This window comes from Chenopodium album, chromosome 15 (assembly GCF_948465745.1).
Source record: "Chenopodium album chromosome 15, dcCheAlbu1.1, whole genome shotgun sequence".
Taxonomy (NCBI): Eukaryota; Viridiplantae; Streptophyta; class Magnoliopsida; order Caryophyllales; family Amaranthaceae; genus Chenopodium; species Chenopodium album.
The window spans coordinates 17,863,366-17,881,959 of NC_137848.1; the positions used below are offsets into that span (position 1 = coordinate 17,863,366).

General features: G+C 38.2%; 1 long non-coding RNA gene across 1 annotated transcript; it reads right to left on the reverse strand.

Annotated features, from left to right (window-relative positions):
- Positions 1–8,632: 8,632 nt before the first annotated feature.
- Positions 8,633–9,772, reverse strand: LOC145582028 (uncharacterized). The gene is made up of 2 exons (XR_014099726.1): positions 9,586–9,772; positions 8,633–8,848 (listed from the first exon to the last, which is right to left on the reverse strand). It is a non-coding gene; the product is annotated as an uncharacterized LOC145582028 (long non-coding RNA).
- Positions 9,773–18,594: the final 8,822 nt, after the last annotated feature.

Sequence of the window (18,594 nt, forward strand, 5' to 3'; positions counted from 1 at the left end):
AAATATCATAGTTCATGATGGGAATGATATGTATAGGAAATCATGAAAGAGTAAAGTATGTGGAAAGTGTTTAAGAAGGAAAGTGTAACGTATGTAATGTATATTGGAAGGTGATGTAGAAGGAAGATATGTAGAAGGGTACATGTGTATAAGAAAAGTATGTGAATATGGAAGGATATGAAAAATCCGAGATACTCAACTCAAATGACGGAAAAGATGAGTCCTGCATGGACCTAAGACATGGTTGTGGTGTGAAAGAAGACATGTACAAGGTGTGTGAAGACTCGTGAGTGAAAGTGATATGTTCAAGATTCATGTAATGACCATGTGATTAGATATGTGGTTGGACTCGAACAAGTCAGAGGTAAAGACCACGTATGTATATTAAAGTGGGACTCGATGTAGAGACTCAAAAAGAAACGGTTGAACCATCGCGTGGCGATGGAACTATCGCAGGACGATGGTTCCAATGTGAGATGATAGGACTATTGCGGCGCGTTGGTTACCAACGTTCTGCGCCAGAAGTCAAATTAGCGCGCCAAAACTGGACATCACGATGACTTGTTTTTCAGTTTTTCTTTTGAAGGTTTAAGCCTAAAAGTCCTCCAAATTGAGTTTATTTAGACTTTTAGTTCAAATTAATTAACCAATTTAATTAAGCAAAGTCCTTTTAGTCCTTAGTTAGTATATTTAGACATATTTACAAGAAACAAGTAAACACAAAGGGTTATTGTAGACACTCAATTGTGTCTCCCCAAAAACCAAACCCAGTGATGAGTACCTTTTACGTCACTTGATTATCGAATAAGGTGAGAGTGTGAAAAGTCTTGTGATGCGGTTATTTTTAATAAAATCTTTCTTTCTGTTTTGATTAATAACCAGTAAGTAATTTGAAATAAAACAATTGTTTTATTTTGATAAAATCAGATTTAAAATTGATAAACACGGAGTGTAATTGCTTAGTTATATAAAGAAGAGGATTCCGTACAAAAGCGCGTTTTATCTTTTAACTAGCGCCAAACGACAAGTCTGTCGCCAAACGATAGAGCCTGTCGCTATGCGTGATACTTGTCGTTTAGCGCTGGGCTCTGTCGCTGGCGAGAAGGGTCAGTTTTATTCTGATTCAAATTCTGATTCTAATCTATCGTTTTCGAACTATTTTCTTTATAAATAGGGTCGTATTTCCCCATTTTCATTCACTCAGAATCATCAAGATTCACAATCATCAACAATCATATTTTCTCTCTTCTCTCTCTCAAGCTAGAAGCTTATTCTTTCTCCCTCTTTCTAAGCCTAACCTTTTCAAATAAAAATACCGCATTCACGAGTTCTAGACACACCTAGCCAAGTTCGAAGTTGCCTTCGCCCTAGACGTGAAAGGTTAATAATTTCTGAGGGTTTGGTCCCAAATCCCTATTTCAATTATTTGATTTAATTGTTTGATTTAATATTTTCCTTGAAGTTACTAACGTGTGTATTTTGTTATTAGAAAGAGATACGAGGCATCGAAGTAAGTAATTTAATTGCTTAATTATTCTTTTGATATAGAAATCATGTTTAGATTGTATTAATTCCTATTACCATGTTAGGATGCTTTTGTTGATTTCTAGTATCATGTTTAGGTTGCTTCCTATTTTCTTATATCATGTTAGTATCATGTTAGGGATAAAGATTTGATCTTTATTGTTTAGTGACATGTTAGGATTTGTTATTAATATTATTAGTATCATGCCTAGGATGTTGCTAATATTATTATGCTTTGATGAGAATATTATGATGATGATGATTTGTTGATATGTTACTTGATATATTATTATTGTTATTGCTTGATCACGCCCTCTCTTGCAGGTTCAAAGGGAATTTGTACTTGTAATCACGCTTAATAAGATAATTGATAATCTTGTTTAGGCTAAAAAGGATTATAATTCAAGTGATCGCCAATAATAGGTTTTGTTTGTGCATTAATATTCAACCAAAATAGATTAAACACGTTTAGGATTAATATATTGGTTTTATGTTAGTCAGAAAGCGCACATGAATACGAGAAGAATGAAGTAGAGGCCTATTATTAGGGCAGGTTCAATCTCTTGTAGGTTGGATTTGTACCTTCATCCCCGAATATCCAGTCATGGTTCAGGACCACTATGGAGTTAGCGATCTCATGGATCGTGAAGGGGTGTAATCTTCACCCTATGAACGGTTTACAAGTTCCTAAACTTGTTGGCGACTCTTTTGCTCTAGCTTCCTTCCCTTTGGACGCCACCATGCTTAAGTGTATGATCAGTGGGGCTCAAGTGTGGGATGCTTGAAATATTCCCTACAGTTTTTTGGCGACTCCGCTGGGGAGGATTTATATTTTAATTCCTAAAATTTATTTTGGCAATGATTTAGAATGAATGGATGAGACTCAAAACGTTCTAAGTATTCATGTGCGTAATTTTGATTGACATTATTGACATAAGCATAAAAAAGGTCTGCATTGGATAGACCATTCGTAATGCGTCAAAAACATAGGATTTTTACACGTAGGAAATTTGGGAAATATCTTTCACAACTAGAATCGAAAAAACGCTACGAAAAATCGAAAAATTCAAAGAACAGAAAGCTGCTGAGGCATGTAGGAACCGGCGCCGAGGAAACAGTGCCAGCGCCATGCGATGGCTCTGTCATCGTGCGAGAACAATGTCGTTTGGCGACAGGGTTATCTTCTTGCGACAGGCCCTATTGCCTCACGCCATGTTCTTCCAATACCGAGCCAGAAATCTACCTTCTTTGTTTCGACCGATTCTAATACTGTTCGCTCGATTCTACTTCCTTATTGAGTTTTTCTCACTTTTCTGAACCCATATGTGTTCTACATATGGCCATAACCCTCCAGGAATTCCCGCTCCATCTACCCAATCGAACGCTCACGGCAACGAAGGGTACATTCGAGTTTGTTGAATTCACCAAACCGTGACTCGCGGGGTCCCATCCATACGCGCCAACCCTTCCAAAGTTAAGGCTTCCGCGCGGTGCATTTGGAATCATAACCATGGACCCTCTTTGACTAACCCTTATCCTTAAACTTTAGAGAACTAGAGCCATGGTTAGGTTGCAAACTCATTGCATCATATTGTGCTTACTTGACTACTTGTGCATTCTTTGCTTGTGCATAACCTATGTGTGTTTACACTAACCGTTTTTTTTACTTGTGAATGAGTCTAAATAAACTAATTAATGACTGAAGGACTTTGCTTAATTAATCAATAAATTAATATGACTAATTAAAGTCTAAATAAATTGATCAAACTTGACTTAGTACGAATATAGGCTTGTCCTTTTAAAGTAAAACACTGGAAACAGGCCCAGACTACTGCTTCAGTAATGGCGCATGAGTTTTACCTGTGGTGCGACACGCTAGCGTCCAGCGTTTCTTAGGCGCTGATCCTGGCGTTTGGCGATAGTCCCGTTTCTTAGGCGACGGTCCAGTTTTCTGCTCGAGTCCTCGCGTTGAGTCTCATTAATCAATTTATTAAACGGCATAAGCTATATTTAGTCCTTAATTGAGTCTAAGCACATAGTCACATGGTCTTACACAAGTGTCAAAGCATGTCACTATCACTCATCGTCAAAGCAAACACTTTATATATATGTTTCACCTTGACCATATCTTAGGTTCATGCATGAGTAGTCCTTTTCGTCATTTGAGTCGGGGGTCCACTCTATTCCTAAATTCTTCCACATCTCTCCATCTACACCATCTTTCCACTCTCCACATGCTCGCTCCATATATATCATTCCCCTCATTCTTCCATGATCTTTCTCCATCTATGCATGTTGAATCAAGTTTGAGTCAAACAATTAAATATTCAAAAATCCCTTCTCCACAGTACTTGGTCAAGAAGAGAAGGGCGGCTAATCAAGGACAACACTTTTGTTCAAATATTACTTTTTGATAAACCAATTTGTCAAAAGAGAAAAGCTAAGAAGAAAATGGCGTCTCAGGTAGAAGTCAATGAACTTAGGCAAAACTTGGCCAATGTAACTGAAATGATGAAGGCTATAGCTCTACAAGTCAATGACCCTGCGAAACAGTTCAGATGCAACGAATGGCGGAAAGCTTGAAAAAGCTCTCCAACGACTACAAGTTCCAGGGCATTAGCTCGCAAGGGGTCTCGGTGGACAAGGAACTTCTTCCACAGAAGTTCAATGCCAATGACATCCCTAAGTTCAAGCCAACTGACAACCCCTATTTCCACTTAAGGGCTTTTGAAACTATAATGAACATTAAGTGGATTGATAGGAAAGTTTTTCACTCTATATTCTCATTATCTCTTGAAACTGTTTGTCAACAATGGTTCTTTTCCCTTGACAAAGAGAAGATCTCCACTTGAGATGGAATAATAAACGATTTCATTGATAGATTTAAGTGCAACATTCAAGTTGAAACAGACCATAAACAACTCGAGATGCTAAGTCAAAAAGAAAACGAAGGGTTCACCTCTATCTTCAACAAGTGGAGGGAAACGTCTGCTAATATGGTTGAAGTTCCTACTAAAAAGGAGTCTGTAAGGATGTTCATCAAGAACCTCCAAGAAAAGTATTCAAAGCACTTGAATATCAACACTACTTGAATACATTCAAGGTCGTCTATGACATAGGTATTGAAATCGAAGATGACCTCGCAAAACAAAAAGCTACTAACAATAATAACAACAGTGGCTGGAAAGGAAAGAAGAACAAAAATCCTTCTTCTTCCGAAAACACCCACTTTAGTAAAAATGTTAGTACCTTTGACCTTGATGATGTCTTAACCATGGATAATCAAAGAACTAAAAAGAAACCAAAAGGGAATTCACACCCATTGGAATGACCTATGATGCTGCTTTCGATCGTCTCCACGTTCGAGGATTAATCAAACCTATTGGCCCTACTGAAGATCCAATGCCAGAAAGGCGATCTTCAAGATGGAATCCCAACTCTTATTGCAAGTACCATCAAGAAAATGGCCATACCATGGATAAATGTTACAAATTTCAAAATCTCATTCAAGATCTCATAGAAGCAAACAAGATCACATTGCCTCTAGCTAGCAAGAAGACCGGGTGATGATCAAGCAAAAGACACAAGGCAAGCTTCAACGACAAGATTTCATGACCTTTTTTTTTTCTTTTCTTTATTCCTTCTTTCCCCAATAAGTCTAGCATAGGCACCTTTTATTTTCCTTAGATTTTATTTTGTAGGATTTTTTTTTTCTTTCTTTTTTTTCCTTTTAATAAAATGTGCATTTATTCCTTACATATGATCATTACATTGCATCCAAAAAAAAAATGCCAGACTTAGAAAAAGGTATACTAGTGATTTGAGGCACCCTTGTAGCCATATCATATCACTTTCACCCTTTCAAATATACAATCCTTTTTCGATAAACCACTTTGAGCCTCGTCTAACGATAGACCTTTCTTTTTTCGACCCACATCTACCTAACCTTGAGAAGGGATGGTGTGCAACTTATGCAATTTCAAAAGCTTGAGTGATTTCAAAAAGTTCAAAAAAAGCAAAAAATAGCAATATAGTGTGCAAAAGGGCAAGTGTTCCAATGTCTTTGATATGAACACATCTCAGATTGCGTCTCTTATCGAGTGCTCGGTACCGTGCCTGAGAAACATGAATGCCAAGTGAGTGATGGACCACATGATCAGGATTTCCCACACTTATCAAAATAAAAAAAAAGAATGCAAAAAAAAGAAAGAGCAAAAAAATAAACAAAATAAAGAGAGTTTAAAAGCAAGGAAATCTCAAGCATACAAATACAAAGATTCAAAAGTAAGGTTGCACACCTTGGGGGCTTATCTGGGGTCTTGAGCCTTTATCCCCTTCTTCTTTAACCTTTAGCCTAACCACGTTACAACCCTTCAAAGAGCTCTTTGAGGTATACACACACTTGTGCGAGGTTCGGCTAGAGCTACGTTCAGCCTGATTCCTAACGGATACGTAGGCAACCTCATATTGGGGTAAGGCCGTAATAAAAATGCATTCACATTCACATTCATACATGATCATATCAAGGGATCTCCAATGTTCATCCATATCCATTTAGAGCTAGACTTGGGGGCTTGATCCTTACATCATTAGCCTACCCAGCCTAAGAGTCACCATTATTTGACTCTTTTAATAAATTTCCACACTGTTAGCCTTTGCGGCCTAACCTTAGTGTCACTTTCGCACACATCACATATACATGACCAAATAATCCTTCCCATAGGAACCGTTTGTCATGAAATCTTAACGCAATGTTGAAGAATGCCTTGTTATATCATGATCACTCATCACTTGTAGTCATCATTGCAAAGTATGAAGTACTTAGCCTCCGCGCCTAGGTTACCCAAATACTTTCATCATCGAGTCAACAATTGAGATAGCCTAGGATGAACTAATCCTTGCACAATGAGATACAACATTAACACATACATTGACTAAGCTCATTCAACATGCACCGCAAACACTCAAACACTCGCTTTGATTCTTTTTCGCGTCTTTCTTTTTCGAGAGAAAGTCGTTACCCTCCACAAAAATGACGAAAAATTTTAAATTTTTGCTTTTTTGCATTTTCGAGTCGCACAATCACATTACAATGCACACACGAGTCATGTATATTGAGTCATGTCGTGTCAAAACACATTGAGTCAACCTCAAGTCAGTCAATCACATTGAGTCAAAGCAATCACAATGAGTCAAGTACACCAAAACTTGGGCCAACCCTAAAAACATGAGCAAAGTCCTATAGTCTAAAATATAGATGCAGGTACTTGATTGACGATCGGCCTACCGACAGTCATATTGGTTGATTGGGTTCCTTGGTACGCCAGTTAACCCCTATAAGCAAATTGACATGATTAGTAGTCGGCTCGATTACAATCGCAATTAGTGATCATCCTGACGACGATCATCTCACTTAGCTTAAGCGCCTAAACATTGGCTCATTACAAACACCAAGGCATTAGTCCAAAAGCAAGCACATCACCTATACGACAATTTTTCAAGATTGGATTGTCATCTCAAAATGACAATATTTCCAAGAGTGGATTGTCGCACATTTTCTTCAACGACAATTTTTCCAAGATTGGATTGTCACCCCAAACTGGCAAAGTTTCCAAGCGTGGATTGTCGTACTCCTTCTCTATTTGGCAAATTTTTCCAAGTTCGGATTGTCATTTATTCATTGAAACCCCTAGCAATTTTTCCGAGATTGGATTTTCATACATCTAGTTCCCTATGGCAAAATTTCCCAAGGGATTGTCGTAGGTCTCTATTCATCTTAAGATTTCGGCAAAGGTTCCCCAACGAGGATTGTCATTCATTTCAATAAGTTGCAAATTTTCCCGAAGGGGATTGTCGATCGATTCTCTTTCCAAATGTTCCAAGACGCGGATTATCAAATGTGGCAATATTTTCCCAAAAGGATTGTCGCATAGTATTGGCAAATTTCCAAGGTGGATTGCTTTCAAGAGTTATATTACAAGACGTGGATTGTCGATCGTAGCAAGGTTCTTATAACAGATTGTTATGAAGCATTGGCAAATTTTTTCCAAAAATGGATTTTGGCAAAATTTCCGAGATACGGATTGTCGCTTCATCGTGGCAACATTTCCTAGGATGGATTGTTACGTGGCATTGACAACTTTCCTTAAATCGGATTGTTGTACATAATTCAAGAGTTGTGTTGGCAACTATTCCTAACGAAGAGAGGATTGTCATCACCCCCAAAACATCATCATAGCAAGTATTCAAGCAAAGCATCAGCAGATAAAGGATTGCAAGGCAACGAGATCTTCGACGATTTTCTCTAGGATGGGAAAGTTGTCAATTAAATGATCAAGTCAAGGCACAGACAAAAAATTGGAGATAGCTACAAGCAGCAATCTCCGACGATGTTCCAGAGCAGGGAGGACATTGTCTACAACGGCGAGGTACTACCGTGGCAAGGTATTACCACAACCTTGAAGATAACTACAAGCAGTGGTCTTCGACGAAATTCCCTAGGATGTGGAAGATTGTCACAACAAAGCTGAAGATGGCTACAAGCAGTCACCTTCCACGACATTCCCTAGGATGTGGAGAGTTATCACAAACAATCGAGGATAGCTACAGGCAGCGGTCTTTGACGATGATGTTCACGAGGCACTGTGGAGGTTGTCACAAATGCAACAACAAAATCAGTTACTCCAGAGACGTGTGCTCGACGGTGCAAGATACGCGTTTCTTAACTCTTTTATCTGTTTAACTAATGCTAGTTTGCAAGTATCGGCGTTACAAAAATGATTTAGGATCACAAAACGTTTTGAATAATTCTCCGTCCATATTGCTACTTTGACTTTCGTTTTCAAAACTTGTGTTTCTCCAGACTCAGTTAAAGTGGGGGCTTCTATAGACACCCAATTGTGTCTCCCCAAAAACCAAACCCAATGATGAGTACCTTTCACGTCACTTGATTATCGAATAAGGTGAAAGTGTGAAAAATCTTGTGATGCGGTTTTTTTTAATAAAATCTTTCTTTCTATTTTCGAAAATCTTCTCTATATATGAAAATAGCTAGTCCAATTTAGCTTGGTCCATGACGAGGGTCCAATAATAGTGTAGTTGGGCCGAGTTCGCAAAGAGCTTTCCAATGATATATTATAATACAGAGTACAAATAAGTCTTAAATTTCTTATATACGTCAAAATTACAAACATAATACGAGTACAAATATCAACAAAATCCAATACCAAAAAAAAAAAAAACTATGTAAATTTTAACTTCAACTCTTTAAGCTTCAAAGATCTTCAACTATAAATTTCTTCACTTCAAACTTGTAGGTCTTTACCTACAACCACAAATACAAACATTTCAAAAAATAAAAATAAAAACAGAAATTGCAGAAGATTGCTTCAACTTGTCAAATCCGGGTAAATCAAGTATCATCAGATCAACTCATTGAATCTGGGTAGAAGTATTCAAAGACAAAAAATAGGAGTAATATATAAGCATCAAAATTGATTTACAATTTGACACAAACAGATCTAAAAGCCTAAATCAAAACATAAAAATAATTACTGATTAAAAAAGAAAAAGAAAAAGAAAAGATAACAACAGTTGTAAACAAGTTCAAGATTCATGTGAAACTTTGAGCATTAAAACAAAATACTCATCATCAAATATTAAAAAACAAGAAGTATTATAATAGAAAAGATCTGCAATTCCATATAACACAAAAAATGGTTAACAACGGTGTAAATTCACCATTTATGTTTTGCACCAGATCTAGAATTCCATAACACAAAACATACATACAAATCACGATTATCAAAAATATCAAACAACCTATCGTACTCGATTACTCACATAACTCACATGAATAAAATTAATGTTTTTGCACCAGATATAACAAGCTCGAATTTTCTTGTTATCTTACAGTTTTTGGGGTAAAACTGAAAGATCTAACCAAAATTAACTTAAATGAAGTAGATAACAAGAAATTGAAAGGGAAACCCCTATTTTTTGCGCCACATCTAAAAGCAAAATAAATAAATAAATAAATCTAAAACGGGGAAAATTTCTCACCGATCGAGCATATATTCGAGAAATCGAAGAGCTTAACTTCCGTAATTTTGTTCACTTTCTCGATCTTTCGCCATTCCTCTTTCCTTTTCTTTATTTATGGATGCTCGATCTGAATCATTACTATTTGGCTTGAAGGAGATGGTTTGGGTTTTAAGGAGGAGAGAGAAAAAGAGATAAGAAGAGAAAGGAGCAGGGGTAACTAGGTAAGAGTGAGGAGGAGAGAAGAAATAAAAAGAGAAAAAGAGCTGAGTGGGGCACGGCGTACATGGAAGCTTGAAAATAAGAGACCCGTCTTTAATGTTAACCGGTCTCTCTATCAAAAACAGGAGACCGGTTAATTCAATAGGCGGTCTCTAGTTTATATTTAAAAAACCATTTTTTGAAAAATAAATTGCAAGAGACCCGTCATCTTAAATAACAGGTATCTTGAAAGTTTTTACCCCTCCAACAAATGAGGTTAGAGACCCGTTATTAGTAATAAACGGTCTCTTGGGCCAAAGATAACGCTTATCTCGATAACAGGTCTTTTATATTGGGTCTCTTTGGCCAATTTTGTAGTAGTGTCACAAACAAGGTATGCACAAGCAAGATATGCACAAGTAGTCAAGTAGTTACAATATGATGCAATGAGTTTACCACCTAAAAATGACTCTAGTTCTCTAAGGTCAAGAATTATGATGTCCAAGAGGGTCCAAGGTTAAGAGTCTAGATGCATTGTGCGTAAGTCTTACCTTAAAAGGGTTGGCACAATGGACAGGACCCCGCAAGTTTAACTCAACTCCATGGTTTGGTGAATTCACAAACCCGGGTGCACCCATTATTGCACGGAGCCCTTAATTGAGTGGAAGGAGCGTGAATTCCCAAGGCTAAAATGACCTCTATTTATAGGGAAAAAAGAGATTCTGGACGATCATAAAAGATTAGAATTTGAATCGAAATAAAACAGCTTTCATCGTGGGGCGACAGAAGTATCGAGACGTGCCAGAGTCCATTGCGGAACGTTTACTCTATCGCTTTACGATGATTCCTGAAGATAAAAGGCCGTACGAAGTTTGATTTCTAAGAGCTCGGTATCTAAATTGTTTAAGTGACGAATTTGAATTAATTTAACTGAAGTCAAATGTTTCTTAAAGTAAACTATAACATAAATAATAAGTATTCTATAAAATATAATATAAATAATAAACCAAATAGGCTAAAAAGTGTTTATACTTCTATCTAAAAACCTGAGGCACAACCAAACATCCTTATAAATTCCCAAAAAATAAATTTTGAAAAATTATTTTAAAGTAACGAAAACTGTTATCTGAGATCTTGAATAAACTAAACATACCATGTATGGCAGTTTAGGGAATATTTCAAGCATCCTACACTTGAGCCCCACTGTGATCATAGACTTAAGCAGAGGGAGGAGAGGTATTCCTCGTAGAACTAGAGGGAGGAGAGGTATTCCTCGTTTCCTGTGTTTGTCCTTTAGATAGCCCCCAAGTAGATACTAATAATTTGGATTTGTCTTGCCAGGATACGCGTGCAGAGTTTGTTCCTCCACCGGTATCCATTACCTATCAGGGGGTGTATGGTCCGGTCGAGGAGATGATTCCACTGGCTCCTCTAGAACATCGTTTCATCGAGCAGTCTATACCTGGGCATCAGACTTGGGTGAGTCATTTGTTTATTGTGTACTTATATATCTTTGACTAGTACTGACTTTGTTCTCTTAATAGTTTACTCGCGAGGTGGTAACAAGGATGGCGAGAGGTATGGACGCCTTTCGCTACCAGATGGTGAGATTGAGGGACCGAGCCTCCTGTCGTCGTGACGACACTGCTACAGAGGTTTTTCTCTTATCCTTATCACATGTTTTATTTGTTTATTCTTGTATCTAACTTGATCTATTTTTGCAGGGGCAGCCTATTCCTCCGCCACATACTCGGATGAGACCCGAGGCTAGTAGAGAGAGATTCAGGTCTGGCTCGAGACGCCGTCGTAACTCTTCTGGTGGCCAGGGTGGCCGGTCGGAGACGGCTCATACTGAGAGGTCGGAGGGCTCGGGCTCTTCGTCTGAGGGTGCACCTGTTAGGCCGGCAGGCCAAGGAGGCGTGACATCGGCTCCTATAGGGGGTGGTGGGACGTACGAGGTTGGCTCGTCGTCGTAGCAGCCACGGCAGCCTCAGCCGCTAGCGATTCAGCATCAGGGTGAGCCTGGAGCTAGTGAGGAGCATACCCCACAATCTACATTGTTCTTTGACGCTTTGGGAGTTCCTCCCCATTTGCGTCCTCCGGCATCATAGTTGTACCTGTATTTATTTTTATTTGACTTTGTAGGACTTTGCTAGTTTGTATTATATGACTCTATGTTAGACACGCTGTATATACAACTTTTATCTATTCTACATTTTTTTTATGTGCATGTGAGTGTGTGAAAAATTTTGACTAATTTTGACGATTTTGCGCAAAAATTTCCATCATTTTTATTATCAATGGAGGGTATCCGACTTTCTCCCCGAAAAGAAAAAATGAAAAATAAAATAAGCTTTGACTAAAATAAGCCTAAAATTAATTAAGCTCAAATTAATCAAAAAAAAGTGTTTGAAGTAATGTTGGATAAGGTTTTAAGACAAAAGGTCAAAAAAACCATAAAGTCAACGTACAAAATCGAGTCATAGTCGGAAAAAACACAATTTGCATAGCGTGTCAAGCTGGCGTCGTGTCGGCTTTCTGTTGCCAGGCGCTGACCTTTGTCGCCAGGCACTGCCCCTGTCGCGTGGCGCTAATCTCTTTTTCTCCAAATCCTTTCAGGATTCAAATTGTACCAGTTTTGTGCATAAATAGCCCCTAAATCTGCCGATTTTGTATATTTCGAACAGATCAAAAAGTTATAATTTTAATTCTCATCAAGCGATCATGTCTAGGAGTTTTAGTGATTTTACTCGTAAGTGGTGCCGGTCTTTGACTGCTAAAGAGAGAAAAGAACTTGACTTTTTTCACTTGGGAGGTATTTCTGGTATTAAGGGAGTAGACATAGATATAGATTTTATTCATACCGCCTTAGAATATTGGAATACAGACATTCATTGCTTTAGACTAGGCTATGATGAAATTAGTCCTTTACCGGAAGAATTTGGTGCCATTCTAGGCTTCCCCTCTTTAGATCTGGCGGTAATTCCTAATGTGAGTGAATATTATTATAAAGACTTTGAGCGTTTATTTAATCTTAAAGACAGGGATCTAGCAACTATCGTAGAAGGAAATGTAGTTAATCTGAAAGAATTTGCACGCCATTATTTTGATAGACCACATTCCGAATCTTTTCATGTTTATAGGAGGAGAGCTTTCCTCTTTTGCATGTTTAGCCAATATCTCCTCACTAGTGGTAAGACAAGCAATTTTAGTATCTGTCGTGGAACAAATTGAATCAGGGAGGAATCCAATGCCTTTAATCATTAGAGAAAATATGCTTAGTTTAGATGAATTAAAGAAAAATCCAAAAGCACTTCTTTGAGGTTCTCCAATTTTATTACAGGTAGAAAAACAATATTTTTAATTACGGAAATCAAAAATATATATTTTTGTATAGTGATACTAATTATTTGCATTGAATTTTTGCAGATGTGGCTAATGGAGAGGCTAGAATTAATTAGTCCTCCTGATAAGATTGACAAGTATACGCCAAACTGCTTTGTAAGGCGAAAGAAACGATTTTCCATACAGATGGGCCACCGGGAGTGGAGCAAAATATTTGCCTCTTGTGATTTTGCGATCAAGTAGGTCATTACTTGGTGGAAAATTGAGAAGATGGTTGGTGTCAACAAGAAACCCTTTTGTCGTCTTCCTATCTTATTAAAGTTGACCCTTTATTACCCTTGCAGGGTAAAAAGACAATATGGCCTTGCTCAAACTATTCCTTCTGGTGATCTTCGTCGCCCTTATGAATTTCCTGTTTCCAAGACATGGAGAGGTTGGATAATTATTGGAGTGCTAGGCCTTTATGGGAAGTTGTTACCTAAAAGGTTCCTCCTTCTTTGTCTAAAGATGTGAAGCAATGGATACTTGGTAGATCTAAAAAGGACCAGAACAAAGTTCAAAGTAAGACTAATGTGAAACATCGTCTTGGAGACAAGAAAGCTCCTGTTAAGGAACTCCTAGGTGAAAAGGTTGAATTCAAGACTCCTGTTATGCCTAAAAAGAAACATACTACTAAGAGCAAGGAGAAACGAAAAGCTGACTCTGAAAAGAAAGTGTGGGTAGAAAAGAAACATGGTGTAATGGCTAAAGGAGAAACTATTGACACCAAAATTGAATGCAGATCCTCTAAAGGATGCTTGCTAGCAAAAGTAATGAATGAAGAAGAAGAAGCTGACAAAAATTGGAAGACAGCAAAGAAAGAGAAGAAAGATTAGAGCATTGCTATACTTTCAATTTATTAGACAATTTTAATTTTTAAGTTAATTTATTTTCTAAGCTTTCATTTAAATTCCATCAATAATGTAATTTTACTTTACTTTATTAATGCAATTTTCAGCTTTCTAAATTAAATCAACATTTACATTATAATTTCCATTAAAACAATGAAAACACTTAATTATTTTTCTGAAAAAATATTCGAGTACGGAAGTCGAAAATTTCCGAAATACACCGAAATTTGCCCAGTTTAATGCGGAAAATTGGCGTCGCAATTTAGGTCTGTCGCCAGACGCTGATTTTCGTCACTTGGCGTTGTCCTTGTCGCCAGACACTGCTTCTGTCGGCCGACGCTGACGTCTGTCGTCAGGCGACAACTTTTCTGGGATGCGTTTGAAAATTTTCGCGCCAATTGCTCTGAGTTGATTTGTCGACGTTGGGATGCGAGATTTGTAAAAATTAAAGTGGTCGCACCCTATAAGGGTTGCCTACGTATCCTTTCCTAAGGAATTAGGCCAAACATAGCTCTCTTGAGTTATCCTACTCAAGTAATTATGGGTAGTACTTCTTAAGTTGGTCAAGATTTGTCATGTTTGAGAATTCATTGCCATCCATATCAGTTAGTTTTGCAGCACCTCCTGATAGGATGGATTTGACAATATATGGTCCAGACCAATTGGGCCTAAATTTGCCTCTTGGATCCAACACATTTTTCCTTAATGCTTTTAACACCAAATCTCCCACTTTGATGTTTCTTGTCTTAACTTTCTTATTGAAGTGTCTAGCCATACGAGTTTGATAGCATTGTGTATGATGTAGAGCTTCTAGTCGTTTTTTATCGAGTAGAATTAGCTCCTCATATGCATGGCTGTGCGCGCATGGCAGCAGCATGGCGCAACAGTAGCCGCATGCTGTGCGCGCCATGTATGCTGCGTGTACGACCTAGGTGGGCTCTGTGCGATGCTTGGTGCGGCTGGGTGGGCTGTGTGTGTGCGGTGTGATACTGGAAGGCGGCATGTGGCGCGCAAAGCAGCAAGCCCTAGTGGCCTTCATGACCATGATGTTGCGAGCACGCCTCGTAGGGAGCATTACGCGCTTTGCGGTGCTTTATCCTATGGGTGTGATGCTTGGCACGGGCCATGGCTGTGCGCGCGACCCCTCACTATACACCCATGCCCCGGTGCCTAGCACACCAAGCCGAAAGGTTTGATGTTAGGCATTTTGGGGTTTTAGGGCTATGTTATTTTTGTGTTTTGCCGATTTTAATTATTTCGATTATGTTTAATTATTTTAATTAAATTTTGGAGGCTAGGCCTCGGTTTTGAGTGGCACTTGCAAAAATTATTTTGGTAAAATTTTGGGTTTACCGGCTTAATTAATTGGGTTCATTAAGTTAATGCGGAATTTAGTGGGAGCTTCAATTTTTAATTGCGCTTAATCACATAATCGGTTAAACAATTTTAACTAGTTTTAATTAGGCGCTTTAATCAGATTAACCACCTAAGTTAGTTACTAGTTTACACGTGTTTATGCATTGTTACTTGTTTATCGTTGTAAAATGCATGGGCCATTCACATATAGTGAATGGATGAATGGAATGTATATTCTCTCACAGATTTTATAAAATGGCAACTAGTGGGGAGTGATTAGGATAGAAAATACGGCCTGCGTTCCGTCATGTATTTTTGTAAATCTAAATACGGTATGCGAACCGTTAAGTATTTTTGTACCTTAATATTTAGATTAGTCCTAATCGTAAATACTAGTATTTGCATTATTTTGGTTATGTCTTGAAGACGGAGGTTCTTGGAAGACGAAGCCATGAAATTGCAAGAGAAGACCCTTGAAGATTTGAAGACTCAAAGGGTCATGCTAGTTGCCAAATGCATCATTTACTTATGTTTTTAACATATATATTTATGCTTATATATATGAATGATATGTTAGATGCATGTTTAGGATTTCGAATGTTGTGATGATTAATTAAGTTCACTTAAATCAACCAACATAGAAACCCTAGGTCCCTAAAATATTGAGTAAAATTTGTCATTCCAAAACAACACATACCGACCTATTGAGAGTAGTGATGGGCTACGCCAAAGCGAGGCATCACTATTACTCCTAGGAAACATAAGGCATACTGGGTATAATGCATGTTGGTTTTGGTTATACTCAATAATATGAGTGATGGAGTCCTAACATTTCGTGGCAAAGTGGATAAGTTGTTGAGAGAGAATTAGATGCGACGATTTATCTAACCAAGAGTGGCTTGGAGCCATTAGCAAAGAGTTTCTTACCTTAGAATATTAAGTGTTAGACAAGCTAAAGCATGATTAACTACTCATTGATTCTTTGGATCTTGGAATCGACTTATTCTCACCAAATGGGGACAATTTTTAAATGTGTGAATAAGACGTCATTTAAATAAGTTTGATAAATATGCATGAATTCAAAACTTATTTAAGTATTATGAATGGTTTTCATTTCAAATTCTTTCAATTGTAGAACCATGTCTGCGAATAACTCAAACAACCAATTCTCATTGCGCTCAATTCTTGACAAGGAGAAATTGAGTGGGCCAAATTTTCTTGATTGGCAAATAAACTTGCGTATAGTTCTCATGCAAGGGCAAAAGGAATACGTCCTTGATGAGGAAATGCTCAAGACTCCCAATGAGGAAGTGACTCAGGCTGCCCTAAACCGATGGCAAACTGCCAATCGGGATGTCAAATGCATCATGTTGGCCACTATGTCTCCCGACCTTCAGAAGACTTTGTTTGAGAAGGAGACAGCTTTTGAGATCATTTCTGAGCTTCAGAACATTTTCCAAGAGCAGGCCCGAACTGAAAGGTTTGAAACCCACAGGTAGATCCTTGAGAGTAAGCTCAAGAAAAGAGAGCCGGTCAGCCCACATGTACTCAAAATGATATGATTATTTGAGAACATGGAAAGGCTTGATGCGGGGTATTCAACCGAGATGGCCATTGACATCATTTTCCATTCGCTTCACAAAGGCTATGATTAGTTCAAGATGAACTATAATATGCACAGCATGGAGAAATCCCTCACCGAGCTTCATGGTATGTTGAAGCAAGCAGAGCAAACGCTCAAGGATGAGGGAAAGCATGATATGCTCATGATAAAAAAAAATGGCAAGCCGTTTAAGTGCTCAGGCAATAAGAAGAAAGGCTTCAAGGGGAAGGGTAAGAAGACCTTTCCGCCTAAGCCAAAAGCTACCAAAGATAACAAAGAGAAGAAGGTAGCATCTTCTAAATCTAATTCCGAAGGTTGCATCTTCTAAATCTGATACCAGGATTACGGCCGTATCCGTAGGAACTCTCGGTTTGTCTTTGCCCTCTGGGCTAGTTTTGGAACTTGAAAACTGTTATTATGTTCCTAATATTACCAAAAACATCATTTCAATTTCGGCGTTGGACACCAAAGGTTTTGAATTTCGAGTAAAGGACAATGAATGTTCGTTTTATCTCGATAATGTTTTTTATGGTATTGCACATTCTGAAAATGGTCTTTATATGCTTTCATTAGACAAAACAAGTTTATAATGTTAATAACACTGCTAAGAAAGCTAAGATCATTGAGTCAAATGAGACGTACTTGTGGCATTGTTGTCTTGGCCACATTATCATCAAACGCATCAAGAAACTTCTACAGGAAAGTGTTCTTGACTCATTCAATTTATAATCGTTTGAAAATTTTGAAGGATGTTTATTAGGCAAGATGATAAAGCAGCCATTCTCCAAGTTGGGAGAAAGGGCAAGTGACTTATTGGGCCTAATACACACCGATGTCTGTGGACCAATGAGCACAACCACAAGAAACGGCCATCAATATTTTATCCATGTCTGTAGATATGGATATGTCTACCTTATGTCGCACAAATCTGAATCGTTTTCAGAGTGAAGTTGAAAATCAACTTGGCAAGAAAATCAAAGCCCTTCGATCGGATCGAGGTGGTGAATACTTGAGCCAAGAATTCGATGACCATCTGAAAGAAAAGGGTATACTTTCAGAATTGACACCTCCAGGAACTCCACAATGGAACGGAGTATCCAAAAGGAGAAATCGAACCTTTCTAGACATGGTACGATCAACAATGGGTCTTAGTGATCTTCCTATCTCTTTCTAGGGACACACACTTCTAATCGCGGCACTAACACTGAACCATGCTCCATCAAAAGCTGTGGAAAAGTCTCCATACGAATTATGGACGAAGAAATCTCCAAGGTTGTCTTTTCTCAAGATATGGGGATGCTAAACATATGTCAATAAATTAATTTCTGACAAACTTCACCCCAATCTGACAAGGTTTTCTTTGTGGGCTACCCAAAAGAAACCAAAGGGTACAACAAATCCGAGAACAAAGTGTTTGTTACTCGCGATGGTGTCTTTTTGGAGAAGGAACACCTTTTCAAAATGACAAGTGGGAGGAAAATCGAACTCGATGAAGTTCGAGAGGACGAGCAACAAAATCAAATCGACAGTCGAAGTGCTCAAACAGCATCTGTTGATGCTGGTCAAAATGTGCAAAGTCAAACCGACAATGCAAATGCTCAGTCCGTTACCCTACGTAGGTCGCAAAGGCCAAGG